Source organism: Centrocercus urophasianus, unplaced genomic scaffold (genome assembly GCF_019232065.1).
Source record: "Centrocercus urophasianus isolate 14NV4802_14NV808 unplaced genomic scaffold, USGS_Curo_1.0 seq_34, whole genome shotgun sequence".
NCBI classification, from domain to species: Eukaryota; Metazoa; Chordata; class Aves; order Galliformes; family Phasianidae; genus Centrocercus; species Centrocercus urophasianus.
In genome coordinates this window covers 6051226-6065790 of record NW_024884911.1, presented here as the reverse complement: position 1 = coordinate 6065790, position 14565 = coordinate 6051226, and positions in this window count along the sequence as shown.

Genomic DNA, 14565 nt, shown 5'->3' with positions numbered 1-14565 from the left:
CCCCCCCCGAAGAACAGAAGAGCTTCTTGAAGCAGAAACCTTCAATAATTAAAACCAAAAAGAGAAAAAATAAGAACTGTTGGTATGGAAAGTACATGAAAACAGATCGTTGCTCTGAGCTGCCACCTGCGCCCATTGCACTGCTGCTGGTTGGAACCTCCCTGGCAAAGAGGCCACCAAGGGCAGGGCAGAGCCTGGCCAGGGCGAGAGGGGTCTTTTGGTGACCACAGCTCCAATGGGAGCACCGTGGATGCTATAAATCCTTCCCCTCCTCAGAGGAGGGAACGCGCACATAAATATGTAGATTCAGGCTCCAGTCCTCATGACTTATTCACCAGCAGCATCATATTGTTTCTAACTTCGGAGCAGTTCCTGGAAACTGTACGTTCTTCAAATTAAAAAAAGATAGATGGCTGTGCTGGAGGAGCCCTAATGCTATCAAGAAAATGCTCCGCTTGCTGAGCTCGGGGTGCTCCGTGCCATCAGCACTGCCCTCCCCCAAAGCCCCACTGCAAGCAAAGAGCAGAAATCTGCTCCCAGAGGGTGGGAGTGGATGGGCTGATGGGCGAGCGCTGCCTGCCGGCTCTGTGGCCATTTCCTGCTAAATGAGCAGCCCTGAGAAAGCTTAACTACAGCAATTGTTGTACATAAAAAGTATCACGCTTAATAGACTCCATCAAGTAAGTATTGTCCTAAATGGTTGGGAGCAAGGAGGGGTGGAGGCAGCAGCGATGCGGACGTGCCATTTGCAGAGAAATTATGCCTTGTCGGGATTTGCTGGAGAGCTCAAATTGCTGTTAATAAAACCTGCTTTTGCTGGTGCAAGGGAAATTGGTTTTCGCCGAGTCTGGAGGGATCCAAGCAGAATATCCTGGGTACCATTTCCTGCACAGCAGGGATGAGTGCTCCTCTATTCTCACATCACTCCTGTTAGCAGCACTGGGATGGTTCTCTGCCATTGAGGGATGCAGAAGGGAGAGGCCTCTTCTGGATTAACCCCTACTGACATAACCCCTTATAATGTACATTTACGTGTTGTAAACTTTGCTCCATCCATCAGGAAAACCCTCCATCCACAGCCCCCATTGAGCCCATTCTGCCCTACTCTCCTCATCGCCTGCCTGCTCTACGGCTGAGCTGCTTTCACCTGCCACCACCCCGTGTTTCAGAGCACAAATAAAGCAGCCAGCCCGTAATTCCTTTGCTGCGCTTGTCTTATTTCCCTTGCCTAACTGCATGCCTGGTGCATTCAGAGGAGCGGGTGCTACAGAGAATGCTGCAATTTGATTTGGGAGTCATTCTGCACAGAGAAACCGCCGAGGAGGAGATGGCTGGCATCAATAAATTACGACACATTGGGAATTTCACAGCTCTTCGTAGAGCATCACGCAGTGTGGGGCGGGCATCACTCACCCCCAGCCTGTCTGCATTGGGCATGGAGACACCCAAGATGGGGAATTAATATTTATTCAGTTTGTTTGCCTAAGAGGCAAACATTTGCCTGATGTATTCTTGGCAAATGGAGGACATTCATTACCGGGTACCAGCACGCTGGAGTGCCTGTAATCCACTCCACGCCTCGGTGAGTCCCTGCTCTCATATCTGCTAATCCAATGTTTGGAAGACAGCCTGCACCGGGAGCATCGTGCAGCCAGAGGCAGTGATTCTAGATGATGCCCTGGCATAGGATGCTCTGTGCTGGCAATGGGCACCCACCTTCCCAGCTTGTACCAGGGGCTGGGGGCCCCCAGCGCCCACTGCATCACCCTCCCACAGTGGCAGAGATCAGGAGGTGGCTGGAAAATTTCAGAGCAGACAAATATTCCCCTTCCCATCCCCTCCTCACGCAGATTGAAACAGAGATTGAAGTCACTCCGCAGAGCTGAGCTGCCCTCACCACCGCTGCCAGCATAGCAATGACTGGGAGAGATAATTAGTCGAGCATCTCCAACCTTGAGAATTAATTGAACCCCTCCAACCTAACAATTAACCGAGCCCCTCCAGTGCCGATAATTACTTAAACCCCTCCAACCCTAATAATTAACCTAGCCCTTCCAACCCCGTGCTTAAGGCCAGCATGCCCCAATGCAGCGTCTTTGCATGGAGGGCACAGGGAGGCTTTGGTCTCTGCCCCACAAGGATCTCCCTGCACCAGCTCCTTCCAGACAGCCCCCAAACAGCTGTATATTTGGGATGGGATGAGAGCATCCCTCCTGCAGCCAGAGCAATATCGGCTAGGTGCTCAGGAGGTGGTGGGGCATTTTGCTCTGTGCCTACTCCTGTTTGACTAGAGCTGGCAGCATCTTCATTTCCTGCTCTCCCAGGCTTTCCTGGGGCTGCCATCCCCTCTCACCCTGCAAGGTCTTTCAGTATTTTGCTTCACTTCTTATGGCTTTGATCCCATAACGTGCTGTTATGCAACAAGACAGGCTTTTTCCCATCATTTCCCTGGCTTCAGCCAGGCCTTTTGCTGTAATAGGCACAGCCCTGCCTTGAAATATTAACAAGTTTTACCTTAATTACCTTTTGGGATTCTCAAGACTCTCTTCATTTCCCTTCTCACGCTCTAATTCCAGCAACAAGAGGGGCTGACCTCCCCTCCCACCATGGACCATCCTCAAAGGGGTGGCACCATATTTTTGGGGGGTACTTCTTTCCTCACAATAAATCATTTTCCCTCAGAAATTCAGTTGCAAAAAAGACTGTTTTCCTGGTGTTTTTGACAAATTGCCCTCGTTTCATGCTCCTGGCCTAAGAGGTTCTTTATCCTGTGATGCTGCACACAGTATGGGGATGGGGCTGGGGTCCCAAGCTCTTGGAGCTGTGCTCAGGGCCATGCTGGTGTTGCAGGCAGTGGGAGCAGCTGCCTCAGCCTGCTTTGACTCAGAAAAATGCACAGATCAATACGTTCAGCATTAGATTTTTCCTTTGCTCTGTGCCTTACATGACTTCCTCAATAGGAGCTTCTGTCGGGGTGATGTAAGCCTGCCTGGGAACAACAGCACTGAGAGCTACAAACAGCTGTGCTCAGAAGGACCCAATCTGCAAGGGGAGAGGACAGAGAAACCCCAATCCCCCAAATCCCTCCAGGAACAACAGCATCACCATGGTTTGCAACGCACTGCAATCAGACCACCAGAACACAGCCATGAATCAAACATCCCCCTGCAGCTCCTGAACAATTGTGTCCCAAAGCCATGGGGTGGGAAGTCAGGAAGGATTCCTCTTAGATCAAGGTAACTTTTGTTGGAGGAAAAGACATCGGGAAAAGACAGATGTGCTGGGGACATGCATAGGGTCCATCAGCCTCAAGGGTCTCCGTTGGCCCCATTGGACAAAGAACCCCCAAAGCAGCTCAAACATCAACTGCCAGGTCTGGGGAGAGGTGACAGCCATCACTGCTGCACCTCTTCCCCATCTCCCCAACTTCAAAGCTGCTTTTTCCCTGGCAAGTTTTGCAGCGAACAAATGGGCAGCATCTGAGAGCATGCTGCCTGCATGCTTCATTAATTACTCAAGTTATAGGGCTATTACAGCCAAGAAATTTCATTATTAAAAAGAAATCTCCACAGACACTTCAAATGCGTCAACCTTTTCAATAGCTGACACTGGGTCATAATTAAACGTAAAAAGTATGGGCCAGAAGGGGACAAAAAATGGCAGATTTCCTGAATATGGCTAATGGAAACATTATTAACATTAGGAAATTGCATACGAGAAATCACTGGCTCCTGGCCCGGTTTAAATATGCATAAGGCTCCTGACGTGTGCCGATGGTGATTAATTGCGTTACCAAAAAAAAAAAAAAAAAAAATTAAATTAAATTCATCAGGCCACCTTTAACAACTGTATCTGTGTGGGGATCACAGGCTGATAGGGTCTTCGGTGCCCTTCATCATGCCAGGTCCCCCCTCTGCCCCCCGGCTCTGGTGATGCCATCACTGTGCTGCCCTCGGCTCCAGGCTGGTGGGTTTGTCACCACTTTGCTCCTCTTTTCTTCCACCTCTTGCATTTTTACATTCTTGCTCTATAAATGTCGCCGTGCATCCATCTGGCGTCAGGCCTATTCTCCACCTAATATTTCTCAATAATTTATTATCAGTGGTTCAATCCTCGTGGGAGCTCCCTCCGCATTAGCAGCCTGTTGTTCAGTCCGGTCATGTCCTGAGCTGGAAGCACTTCCAGCCCTTTGATTTGTTTGTGTTTTATGCTTTTGTTGGGAGAGCAGTCAAAGATATGATTTTTTTCCCCTCTCTTGAAATTGATTTATCTCGGTTGTTCCCTTTATTCTCTCCAATTGAACCATAACTTCCTGGCTCCTCTCGTCCTCCCTCGATAGCAGCCCTGTTGCATATGGATGCAGAGGGATGCTGACAGGGAGAGGAGCACGGGCACATATGCTGGCTCTGCCTCTGGGGACTGTGCTCAGGTGTCACCCAGCTGTCACCTGGCCCCCAGCTTCCCCCATCTCCAATGTTGCTGCACCTCCTTGCCTGCCTTGCTGATGGATGCAGCCTCTCTCACTCTTTTCAACCCAAATTTAATTTCAGAAACCTCAGAAAGGAGTTCCAGATTGGAGCTCCCGATGGTTAGGGCGAGCTTATACGTGCTTCTGCAAAGAGACTTTTCTTTTGAGACAAACACATCACTGCCATTGCTGCAGTTGGGCCGAGGTAGGACCTCAGTGCTCACCTCACTTTTCCCAATTCCAGATGGAGTTAGGATGATTTGCAATGATGATCTTAGCGGTCTCTTCCACACTTCATGATTCTGTGATTACCACAACAGAGCTAAGCAGTGATGCTGCCAAGTGTTTCTGCAAGACCTAATTAAAACTAGTCATGGAGAATGACATTAATCAGTATTACTACCCTAGGAGGAATTAAGGTGGACACGTTCTCTGTCCTGTTCACCTTACAGCTTTGAATCCTGCTTGCTTTAAGCAGGGTAACATAATGGCAGGTGCCATCACGGCAAAGTCTGTGGCTACAACAAATGAGGACAAGTCCAAATGCAGCAGCCACAGATGCAGAAGCCAAGAAAGAAAATTTGCTTACCTTCAGAAAGCATTAAGGAGGCAGGGATCAGCAGCGAGATACCCTCACCTTCACTGCTAATCCTTAAATGAGGTCTGGGCAGGGGTGGATCCTGGCTCCAGCCCTTCTGGTCACTCAGGGCATTGAATACACCTGAGCTGCCCTGGGTTGGCCCTGCCTTCCCACCAGGTGCTCAATCACTGCTTCAAGTCCTGCCTTTCCATTTCCACTACACTGCCTTTCTACCTGCCCTCCATTCCCTGCCCACTCCTATTTACCTGCACACTCCAAAAAGGGCCATTTCCAGGCTCCAAGAAGGAGAATTGTTCACCCCCATACGAAAGCAGAGCCAAAACTGTGGGGTGGTCTTTGACAGTTCCAACCCACAGCTGCTGACACACCATGGTTATCAAATGGAGAAGCAGCACAGGCACAGAATGGACGGTGCACCAGCAGGGGATGCAGTGCCATCCCGGGTTTGCCACACACCCTGTCACGCTGGTGTTGGTGCAGAGGCCACAGGGAGGGGGAAATGAAAAAGCAGCCAAAAGAACTCAGAAAAACTTCCTCTCGTGGGGCAGCAACTCACCCCTTGTGCCTCTGCGCCCCAGGGATGCGTGCACCAACCGAGCAGCTCAAACCAGAAACAGGGGCAGCTGGCTGGAGATTTCCGTATGAAATATTGAGATCCTGAGACCTTCCAAGTGGAAGGCAGAGCTGATGCGGCTCCTGAATAAATCATTGGAGCTGACACATGTGCTTCCTCACCGTGACGTCTTCGAGGGGAGAGTGCATGTGTGCGTGGGGACTGGGAAAGAGGAAAAATAAAGCAATAAAACAAAATAGAGGGCACTTGTTCCCCTAAGAGCTTTTGTTAGGGAAATAATTAGCTCATCTCAGCCTCCCGTAATGTGTCAGCCTAAATCTGTTGGCTCGTTTGTCTCTCATCAGCTTCCTATCCATCGTCCTGCTTCGCTGTGTGGAGGAGCGTGCCTTGGCAGGGAGGGGCCCTGGGGGAACGTTGCATGGCTCTGTGCAAGTGGGGGTCGGTATGGGGAGGTCCTGGGACTGTGGAGCTGCCCAGAACTGGGGCAGATCCAGAGAGATGCAACAGCGCTTGGTTGAAGGGATGCTCTGAGGTTTGTTCAGTGGATGGTGAGCCTTAAGACTCACTGCCTTCCAGCAGTTGTGGCAGAAGTGAGTATTTCATTGCAGAATGGAGAAAACTGCCCTGCTGTTGATATGCATCAGCATTTTGCTTAGGAGTGAGAGTGGGAAACAAAGCTCTGCAGGATCCTGGCTGCTTTGCTTCTGCCTGAAGAGCCCAGCGGTGCTTCCCAGGGCTTGGGGGAGAGATGGGAGTATTTTGGAGCCCTCTAAGCAGAAGTGGGGAGGAAAAAAGCAGATCAGGCCTCTAGAGGGTCATATGGAGCCTGAGGAGGGCAGGTGGTTGGTATCACAGAGTTAATTCTTGTCTAATTAACAGCCTGTGAGATCTGCAGAGGACTGGTTTCAGCTGGTGCTCAGCCCTCCCTGGAAATGATGTTTTCCAAAATTTCTAGCATTTTCCTCAGAACTGTCTCTAGAGTTAAATCCTCCAGACAGCCTCTGGTTCCTAAATAAGGCATCGCAAGCGCAGCATCCTCTGCACCATCACATGAGCAGGAAAGTAGGGCAGGCACGGCGTGTCCCACACCCTCCCACCCACAGGAGGACGGCTGTTGGTGTGGGAATCCCTGGGTCCCGTTCATCTCAGACCCACACGGATCACATTTTTGGGTACTCACACCTTGCTGCCAGCACTCTCACCGAGGGATCTCTGTAAGCTGGTGGGGTTTGGGCTGGAGAGAAAGTCCAAAGCTTTGCCCCGCATGCATGGAGCATGAGCATCCCTGAGCTATTAAAGGCCATTGAAGGGAAAAGCCCCATGCTGATGTCAGGCTGCCGTCTGCATTTGTTGTTTCCTGCTGATGCCCAAGAAACTGAGGCTGCTGAGGACTGACATGGGCTGCGTAATGTGGCCACAGGTCCCTCAGGGCTCTAGCAATGGATGGAGTTTGGGAAAGGCTTCAGGCTCCTGTGGCTGTGGGACGAGGTCTGGGCAAACCTCCCCCGTCAGGGATGGAACCAACAGAGCAGGAGATGCAGGATTGCTCATCGCGTCCCATCCTAAGCTGTTGGTCAAACATTTGTCTCTCTGGTAACTGGGGACATGTGTTAGTAATGCTGCATTTAGACTGAGGAAATCACAAAGAAAACAAATGTTGGGCCCCAGTCCGGCCATTTGTAACACATCCCACTCCTGACAGCCAAAAAAAGCTCTGGCCTTGAAATTTTTCTAGTGCGAAGATAAATGAAGGAGATTCATGTCTCTGTTGGTGCTACATTGTTTTGCTCAGCTGGCTGCAGAGCAAATAAGATACCGTGCTACATTGATTTGTAGTCTGAGAGCTGTCCTCACAAACGGATGGGCTCAGGAAAACTTCATTTGTGACTTAAAGCAGAGGAGGCAGAGAGTCAGGGGGGAGCAGAGCTGGGATCCCCAGCTCTCGCCCTGTCCTTGGGGCATACAGCAAAGGAGCTGTGTCCTCCAGCAATGGAAAAGTCCTGGCTTGGGGGGGATGCCTGGTCCTATTTCTAGAAGGGAAGATGAGGAGGGTGCTCATGGACTCTCCATCCCACCCCAGCAGCCCCGATGGGCCCAATGCTTCCACACGAAGCCTCCGTGCCCTAGAAGCCAGTTTTACAGCACAATGCAAATGGGGAAGTATAAATAAACAAGCGCTCGCAAATAAGTGCGTGCCTTTAATGAATATTTCATACACAAAAGAAGTCATTGACATTTTGCTGGATTGCTTCAATTAGCTCTTAAGCCTCGTGTTCATGCAAATAATAAGCTTGCTTATCATAATGCTTTGTTAATCTGTTTCATAGTGTGAATTTATGCAGTAGCGTATCACACAGACCTCCTGCTGCATCCTTTATTGGATATAAATGACTTAGTAATTGCTATTGATCATTAAAGAAGTGCGATGTTATTTTGGAATTAGAAGGTGGGGGGGCTCTGGCAGGCTGCTGGGGCTGGGCGGTTTGTGCAGATCTGGTTTATATTCACAAGGCTGACGGATGGGTCCTTGGGAGGAAAAGCCAAAATGCGCCAAGATTGAGTCTGGGGAAAAACACGACTGAAGTCACTGCTGGCTTCACATCATGAAGCGCTCCAGGCTACGTATCCAGAATATACATCAGCACACTCCTTTTCACACATCGATCCCCATTCTGAGTCAGACTTCGCCAAGATTAGCCTGGAAAACACCAGGGCTGGCGGGGAGCAACAGCATGACCTGAGGGCTGGGAGCCCACCCTGCAGGCAGCCCTGCAGCCATCACAGCACACAGGTGGGCACCGCGCTGTCAGCTGATAGCAGCTTCTGACCCTGAACTGAGGGAGCAGGAAGGTCTGTGACTCCCCAAGGGCTGCCCAGGGGGAGCTTCCTTTCTGCTGCTTACAGGTTGTCTCCTACCTTCAGAGCTTACAGCCTCACCAAGTTGAAATGAAAAATAAATAAATCAAGCCAAGCATTTGCCTTAAATTTATGTTTCTCATTTCAAGAAAAACTCTTTCCTGCATTGGAGTTTTTGCTTTTCTTCTGAAGCCTTTCCTCCGCCATCCCATTTGTTTGCACTGGAGAACCTCTCACCTGTGCTCTCTGCTCCCACAGCCCCTGGCGGTCACCCAGCAGTGAGGATGGGGCACTGCAGCAAGGTTTGATGAACACATCTATCTGGAAAATAGTTGGGGGCATTACGTCTTTGCTGCCTCAAAGGAGTGCCCTGGGACTCGGTTAATTAACTTCTTGAAAAGGTTTTGAGATTCCTCCATGACACTGCCTTTATTAAAAGCCTATATATGCATTTTTCCCCTTCCAATTTACAACATTTCCCCCCGGAATGTGCTTTGATTTTTAAGCAATTTATAAGTCCTCAGGCTTTGCCTGGAAGGTAATTTATACCCGTTCCTGTTTTTATGTGTGTATACATGTGCTACAGCTCATCGGGAAGAAACAGAAAAAGCAATCAGCTTTGCAGAGGCTGCTATTGATGGAGGAGTGATTTGCAGGGGCTGGGAGCTCACTGTGTCCCAAAGGGCTTCAAACAAAGGAAATCCCAGGTGAGCTATGGGGGCATGGATAGCCTTCCCTGGGCTCAGCATGGGTCATCCAACCACAGTCCCTGTGGGAAGCAAAAAGAGCTGACAGCATCATGAAATGCTCCCAGAATCACTGCGCTGCCCCCTGGGCCACGCTGATGTGATCTTTAACGCCGCAAAAGCAATTTGTTCCAGGGAGCTTTATTTATGCAAATGCTTGGCGATATTTCATGGCATTCCCATCTTCTGAGGCAGGGCTTTAATAAAGGCCAGGAGGCAATAGGGTCACACTGATGGGAGGAGAAACACTACATAGGATGCAACAGCCCTGCATCGATCAATGCATGCTGGGGCTGTGACCCCAGTCCCAGCTGCTGGAGCTCTTTGCATTTCCAAGGCTGCTCTTCAGATGTGTAACCATTCCCTTTTTATTTGTATTTTGGATCAAACTGCTGCAGACCGCTGCCAGACCCCCTCCTGTTGCAGTCTCCATACCCTGGGTGCCACGCTCATTTCCTTCTCACACAGCTACCCTTTTCTTCACCTACTGCAAGTCTTTGGATGCACTACAGCAGGAGAAGATGATGGGAGCTTAGGGAGTTCTGTTTCTGGGCTCGTGGGCTGCAGCAGCCCTTCTTCCATAGGAATTGGCAGAATTGACGCTGTGCCTATGTAATGCTATAATGAGATAACTGTAGCAGGGTGGCAAAGCCTTTGGCTACAGCAAATGCAGCAGCCTTGGATATAAAAATGAAGAAAAAGAGCTGCTTACCTTCAGAAGGCTTCAGGTATGCAGGGATCTGCAGCAAGAGATGCCCTCACCTCCACTGCCAACTTAAATGAGGTCTGGGCAGGGGTGGATCCTGGCTCCAGCCCTTCTGGTCACTCAGAGCATTGCATACACCTGAGCTCCCCTGAGTTGGCCCTGCCTTTCTACCAGGTGCTCGATCACTGTATCAGGCCATTATTTAACATTTTTGCTACAGCCTGTAACATAATCTCCTTTTTGTATTTATGGATTGATACAAAAGTTTTGTTTCCTTGGGTTTTCAGGAGCACTTGAGTGCCTAAAGGAGGCTCACAGCCCAGGGCATCAGCACCCAGCAGAACACAATGGGTGCAGCAGCTGACATGTGGGTCGTTCACCACCAAGTTTTGAGCAAAGCTGGTGTTTGGCTCTCTAGAAAGGGGCAGAAGGGAAGAGCTGATCCTACCCAAAGCCCTAGCAGACACAGAAGGTCTCATGCAGAATGGTGCCCAACTGGTGATTTTCACCCACAGTGCCCTTTGCCCTCCTCCAAGAGCTGCTGTCCCTCTCCCACACCCACTGTGCTTCAGACATAGGCATTTCTCAGCTCTCTTCTTGCCATCGTCTGTGTGCACCAATTCTGACCCTGTGACCCACGGTGGGAAAAGGAAGGATGCAAAGAGGACACCAGTATCTCCCAGTAACAGAAAGCCACTACTTCCCAGGGACGGGAGAGGGAGTGAAGGAGGAGCTCCGGGGCTAATCTGCATTTAAAAGAGGAAGAATCAGCAGAAGGGAGGAGAAGAGCAGAGGAGAGGGGGGAGATAAAAGGGAGAGAGGCCTGAATTTGCATGTTGTTTTTCCTTATGGCAAAAATCATTTGAAAGCTGATGTACTGCCAATAGGAACAAAAAGAGCCCCATTGGCAGTGCCCCAGGCTCCTCATTTACTCTTTTACAGCAAGGAATACTTATAAAAACTGAATAAAACATCTAATAAGGCTGTTTAGGATTCCTTGAAAGATGTCTCCATCAAAGCAGCCAAGGTCAGCGCGGCTCATGCGGTACCCACACACCTTCCCAGGGTGGTGATGGCTGTGTAGGGCGATGTGTGCCTCCAGTGGGACATTCTGGGGGCAGCGCTTTGGTTGCATGATGTTTCCCAGCCAGGAGGCTCTGAGGCTGGATCTTTGGCAAGAAGCCTTGGCTGTGGTTTGGGAAGGATGCACCGTGGGTAGGGTTGGTTTCCATGTGGTGCGGGATCCAAACCGGGCACTGAGTCTCACTGTGCCTCTCACAAGAGCCTGCCAAGGGGAAACCTCTCTCCCATTGTTGGTTCTGCTAAATTAGCCAGGGAGGTTCATTAACCAGGTTAAATCAAGCAGGGATCAGCTGTATGTGCTGCTTACCAGCTGAGACAGTGTCTGAGCACCCCACGTATGCGTGCACGTGTCCCCAGCTGTTATTTTTTTGCCACTTTAGTGGGTCCAAGAGCTATTCTTGGCCATGCAGATCACCCACTGTAAGAAAACGCCTTTTCCACTGGTTTCTCCCAATGCTGTGCAAGCCTCCTCTGCAAAACACCAGCGATTCTCAGCACTGCATTCAACCTGGGAGCTGCCACCATGATTGCAATGATGGAAATGTCCAGCAGCAAAATGACCCTGGCCATAAGCTCCCATTGAGCACTTTGCTGTTTGTAAGGGATACTGCAAAAATGTGCTCCTAAATCCTCCACTCCCAGGGTTGGAGCGCGGCTGGGGAGGAAGAGAATGCACTGCTGTTAATAGGAGTAAATATTCTGGAGTTTTTAATTAAATATGAGAGCCGTGTCGGGGATGGGAGCAGAGCCATTCTGGAATATGAATCATTGAGAACCCTCCTTCCCAGATGTTCACTGTTTCCACCCCAGCCTGCAGGTGTTTCAGACAAATAACATGGAAAATAAATCCAGGTTTCAAATCAACAGAACAACAAGAAAACAATGGACACAACAGCCCTGTGTGACCCTCATATGAAAAAGGAAAGCACAAACCTGCAAGGGAAGCAGGCACCTGAGCAGGGGTGCTGCCCAACGGCTTTGCTGGGTGAGGGCAGCTGGCTCAGTTTGGACCCAGCATGGTTTCCTGCTGCTGCAGGGCTCTGGCAGAGTGGCCTCGTGGTGCTGCTGCTCAGGAAGGAGCAGTGCTGCTGTTCTGGGGCTTTGGGAAGAGGGCTGAGGATGCTTGCAGCAGGAGGGCTGGCACACGCAGCGTAGCTCCAGCCAGCTGTGTGCAGTGATTACATGGGGCCTCTCGAGAGGGGATTAAGTGGGTGCAATTGGCCAGGATTGACCTCGATGGATCTCTCTAGATTCACACCAGCTGGGGAGCTGATGCAGGGCATGTTTGGGCACTCGTTATGCAATGCTTGTCCTCAGAAACTGGGGCATGGCTCTGATGGCCGCTTCTGTCCGAACGGGAGCAGCACGCTGTGCAAACATAGATTGTGGCAAGGCACAAATTCAGCCCAGAAATCACTTATATCACTTACCCTCCCCCCTGGGGACAGATGTGTGCGCATCAGAGCGATCTCTTCAAACGGCTCAGCTTTGCTGAGAAAGAAAGGAAAACTGCAAAACCCGACCAAAGGTTGAGAATTGAGAAGGAAGAAACTTGACTTCACTGGGGCCAAACACACGAACAGCAAAGATCCGTTATTTCTTTGTGCCCTGGAAATTCGTGTCTGGGTGATTAACAGCACTTGGCACAAGTGTGCTGGAACTGGGGGCACTGCAGTGCAAAATGGGCACAGCTGGAGCCATGGATGCTGCAGGAACAGCTGCACCTTCCCTGAGGAAATGCCTCATCTCCTGTGTGGAGCTGGTGTCTGGAGCACGTGAGGGTTCTAATGAGGCTGTTTGGCAGCCCAACATACATTATTATCCTCCTCACTAATGGACTTCTCTAATAAGAGTGCCCTTAAGTGACCTCAGTGAGCGTTTGTCTACTTCTAACTAGATTTATGATCGCGACCCGTTCCTGTATGAGCCATAAAGAACGATCAGGTGTCATCACAAATATCTCTTCATCTCCTGCACAGCTTCTAAAGGAGTTGGTGCTGCCCTGGGGCTGCTCTGGACAGGATAAAGGCAATGCCCCAGCTGCCATTCCCCCTCTGTTCTACCTGTGCTGAAGCTGCTGAAGGGGAAGGAGGACAGCTTTACTCCCGAATCGCCTTCTCAGAGTCCTCCTTTGCTGGGGGTGCTGACGAAGCGCAGACCTTCAGGGGCCTTCTGTTCCTCCCCAGCTAATGGACTGCTGGGGTGATCCCTCTCTGATTTTGTGGCAGAGGGCTCAGTGCAAGGCAGAACTTTCGGTGAGCAGCTGATCCTGGTTGCTTCCCTACCAGCATGTCTGATTCCCGTCCTCTGTAATTGCATGGTTAAAAGGGCTGGGAGTTTTAATTGCTGAAACCGACCTGGGGGAATGTTCTTATTTTTGGAGCATCGGTTGTTTGGTCAATACCCTTCTCACCTGAGAAAGTAAGTGCAGCCTGGCTTCTCAGTGGTAGTGATTTTCCATTAGCCTTTGAAGCTGAACCAGCTCCAGAGCTGCTTGGGGATTCGTTATGGGCTGTGTTCCTGATGAATCTGCATCCTGGAGCAACGAGCTGAGCTCGCCACGAGAGGTTGGCTTTGTAGGGTTGCCACGCTCAATAGTTCCCTTCTGCGGGAGGAAGAGGAGGGAGGATGAAGGCATTGGGTTCTCAGAACTCTCCTTCGGATCCATTTTTTAAGCTGAAATGTTTGATTTTCTCCCAGTCAGCCTTGTTTCAAACTGCTGGTGTGCGTACCTGCCCTCAGGTGCAGCAGCAAAGCAGTGTCCTAAAGGCAAGATCCACTTCCTCACAAGAGGATATTGGAGAATCTCTGGGTCCTGAATCCCTCCTGGGCCGCCCCGGCCACGGCAGAGTGCACCCACAGCCCCATTGCACAGCACAGCCATCGTGCAGAAAGAGCTTTTTTCACATGAAATCCTGAGCTGGCTGCTGCAGACCTGCCAGCCGGAGCAGACACTCCGAGCTCAGTGCTATTAGCCCAAATGCTTTGGCTCGCTTCCTTGCCTTCTATTTTTTTATTCATGCTGTCGGCAAGCAAAATCAACCAGCTCCATTATGTATAATTTATTCTGAATTAGATCAAAGGAACAGTTTACGAGGTAGGTTTGGGCATTATTATTTTTTTTTAACCTTTTTCTATATTTTAGAAATATATATTTATTCTCCTTCCCCCCCCACCCCCTCCAAGACACACACACTCCCTATTGCGTTTTTCCATGAGCAAGCTATAAATTATTCACCAGCCCGTACCAGACAAGTGCACTTCAGGACTGGAAACCAAACCAGCACCATCCCCAGCAGGGGGACAATTCTGGGGGTGTGCAGGGGATGCTCTGGAGGCTCTGTGCTCTGCGTGGAGGGGAGCTGAAGGGCTCAGTTCCTTCCAGGCTATCTAAAGACATGTCTGTGCATCAGGAAATCAGGGTCTTTTTGGCAGCAGGGCTCCGGGGGAGCACTTAGCTCTCCTTGCCTCTCACCTCAGGGTTGCAGGGTTGTTGCAGCCTGAACCATTTGTTCCTGTGGCTGGTGAGGG